We start from the raw sequence: 3,478 nt of genomic DNA, 5'->3' as shown, positions 1-3,478 counted from the left end.
AAACACAATAATACTTATTATTATTATTATTATTATTATTATTGGAGGGGGTGGGTTTCCCCATGCACCGCAACCAGTGGTCTATTGTACATCTCCCTGTGATATTCTACCAATCCCTATACCCTACCGATACTGGTGCGTGCCATCAGTCCCGACTCAGCCAGCGAGTTCGGCCTCTACTGGCTCAGCTTTATCTAGATGATTCCCCCATCTACCAGAGGCGTTAAGACTATTGTTGGGCGGGCGGGAAATGTCCTTAATAATTTGGCTCAGAGGCCTCCTTGAGGCATGAGGTTCTTTTACGTGCCGTAAAGCTACGACACGGGACCCACGGCTTAAAGTCCCTCCTGGAGGACTTGTTCCCTGAATTTTTCCGCCCTTAAAAATTCCACGACCTCCGCCGGGTTTGAACCTGCACACCTTGAGTCATGAGGTGGGAACGTTACCCCTAGACTACAGAGGCCGCTTATTTATTTACATACTCATGGAGCTGAGCCCTTCTTGAGGAGCTGCAATTCTGCAGCTACTCAAGAATTTCGCAGAATTTTATGGAACCCGAAGGTTCATCACCGTGTTCACAAGAGCCCTCCACTGGTCCCTATCCTGAGCCAGATCTATCCAATCCATCCCATCCTATCTCTCTAAGATCCATTCTAATATTGTCCACCCACCTACTCCTTGTTCTTCCCTGTGGTCTCTTTCCTTCTGGCTTTCTCACCAATATCCTACACGCATTCGTCTCCCCCATTCGTGCTACATTACATATTTAAGATTTTCAAGGTTCATTATATTGCTTCAGTAATTTCATTATGTTGTGTTCAATAATATGGCCAACATAATGAAATTACTGAAGCAATATAATGAACCTTGAAAATCTTAAATATGTAAATGTTCACAAGTTCAATGCTGAACATAATAATATGGCCAACATAATGCAATGACTCCAGGGATATACCCATAATAACAAATTAGATGAATAAAATATGTAGACACTGATAAGTAAAACGTCCTACCTAAGAAGTAGTTAATAAATTTAATTACAAAATATACACTGAATCCTGACATTGATTCTGCTCCTCAGTGTTTCACGCTGAAACAGGTAACCTGAAGATTGCAAGTCAATTATAAAGTGATGCCACTTCATTCTTACCCACATATAAACAAGAGCCATTTGAGTCAGAAAAGAATTTCCCACACAATTCTTGATTGAAATATAATTATTTCAGATAGAGGGCAGAATGAACTCTGACCATCTTCTGACAATGATGTTCTAATACACTGGGAAGAAGGAAACAAGTCTGCAAAGTAGGGAAGAGATGGAGCTCAAGATCAGAATAGGTTTCTTGTACATAATCTGACTGTAGGTGACAAATGTTATAAACAAATTACCCAATACCAGAGGTTTGAGGCAAGAGCATGTGAAGGTACGGTAGTTGGAGTTGCTTGTCACCAGGGTTACTTTATCAAACTTATGAAATATCTATTGATCCTCATGTGAGAAATTGGAATATATTATTCCAGTAATTCAATAACTGCTGTCTGCCAATTTCCAGGGCTGGTATGGGCAGGATATTACAAAGCAAAGTTGAAGAAGCATTACTTTCCTAATGACTTACTGATGTTTCAGTATCTCAATCTTCCTCTTTGTGTCCCTTTGCCTGGCTGATTCAGTCATCAACCTGTTTGTCCACTTACACCACCAAGGAATGTAAATTCTTGTGAGACATCTCACAATACCATCTACTATTCATTGGTAGTGAAGTGAACAACCAGCACACCTAATCCACTCCAAGTCAATGGTGCTCTTAATGGCAGCTGTGATATGGTGCAACATGAATTGAATTGCCTGCCATCATAGATTCCATTACAGTTACAGCATACCAACAGTCTCCACACCAACGTCTCAGAAATATATGAAGACATTGGCTGACAGCAGCACTTCAGATGTCACGCATGTCTTGCGTGCATCACAGCTGACACCACGAAGCACCTGTCTGGCAATGGAACCACTTCCATGTCACCAGCATGTACTGCAGCAACCATGTCCTTCTGTACTTGTTGAGTAACATGGAAACTCAGGAACTTCATCAGGGGTTTCCTTGCCACGACTTGTGGACAGATTTGGTGAAGAAGCATCAGGTGCCCTGAACAATGACTGTAGGTTGCACACAACAGTAGCACCATCATCCTCACAACTAGTTCCACAGAGACCTCTGATAGCAAAGGAACTGATGATGTTAAGTCTTCAGGGCATCTACAATCTGTCCCATGGTTGGATTATTGTTCAAACCAGACTACAAACGAATAGCTTCACATGTGTTCACAAGGTGATCACCAAACAGCTGTTGCCAGGTATTCACCACAACACCCCACTGGAAGAATATTAAAAATGAAATTAGTGGGCGTCCTTACATGATGGACTTCTTCAGATTTGAAAATAACACACTTTACTTGAAAGGGACTGCCATTATAAAGGTTTTCTATATTTCAGTAAATTATTCCTCATAGCAGTTGTCAACACCTTATTCTCTTATAAATCATATTACTGATAGTGTGATCTGCTTTTCAAACATTTTTAATTACCCTAAAAACATTTGACATATCCTACATAACTTTGTATTGATAAGTTTGTATTGTAGCATCCTGTTGCAATCTTCCATTTTATTATAATTATTATTTTACAGTCTTATGTGAAACGATTTATTAACTTTAGGTTTAAAATTTAAAACTTAAAAAGTTGCACATAAGACAGTAAAATAAGATTTATAATAAAATTGTATATTGACGTACAGTTTTGTAAGTAATGAATGATGACAATGACATTTGTTTGATCACAACTGGGTTCTTGGAACAATTACTTAAAAAATTAGCTCTCATTATTCTCACTAGCCACTTCTCTCAGAACATAATTCATAGTATAGAGTGCAGTGGTCCTTACCTGTAGCCAATACAGTGTTGTGGCTTGCTGCAATAATTGATATGCCTGAGTTCGCCATCAGAAGCATTTATATTTACAGGGCTTAGGAGAAACGAGGTTTCTATCACTGCAAAAGTTGGTGGCTGCTGTTGGTAATTGTTGCACTGCAAACATTTTAAAGGAAGTGGAAGGACCATGTGCATGGATAGGAATATGTGTTACAGGGAATGACACCAGTGTCTTGTAGGTGGTGGGAAATACAACCTGAGTACAGTCTTCATGTGGCAAGGGATTCAAGGAAGGGACAGGAGATTGTGGGAGTGACTGTGAAGCAGCATCTGAGCTGTAGTGAAATCACTTTCCAGGAAATGTTTGCTGCACAAATATTTATTGTGCAGCATTCTAGCAGAATCAACAGTGCAGGATATTTCACCTTTTCCTGCCCATACCGCAGCCTTGTAAAAGTAGAACAAAGTCTCAAAACCTAGAAATAATTCTTCAGTAAACATTACAAACTTGGTACACATTCTAAAATTTTGGGTTATGTTGAATAAATTGAAC

At 39.6% G+C, this 3,478-nt stretch overlaps 1 long non-coding RNA gene across 1 annotated transcript; it reads right to left on the bottom strand.

The window, feature by feature from the left end:
- Positions 1-1,690: 1,690 nt before the first annotated feature.
- Positions 1,691-3,478, bottom strand: LOC111864356. The gene is made up of 2 exons (XR_002842782.1): positions 2,939-3,478; positions 1,691-2,372 (listed from the first exon to the last, which is right to left on the bottom strand). It is a non-coding gene; the product is annotated as an uncharacterized LOC111864356 (long non-coding RNA).

The sequence above is a fragment of the Cryptotermes secundus genome, unplaced genomic scaffold (genome assembly GCF_002891405.2).
Source record: "Cryptotermes secundus unplaced genomic scaffold, Csec_1.0 scaffold312, whole genome shotgun sequence".
NCBI classification, from domain to species: Eukaryota; Metazoa; Arthropoda; class Insecta; order Blattodea; family Kalotermitidae; genus Cryptotermes; species Cryptotermes secundus.
Note: the sequence above shows the minus strand (reverse complement) of the source record. Positions and strands in the feature narration are given on the sequence as shown.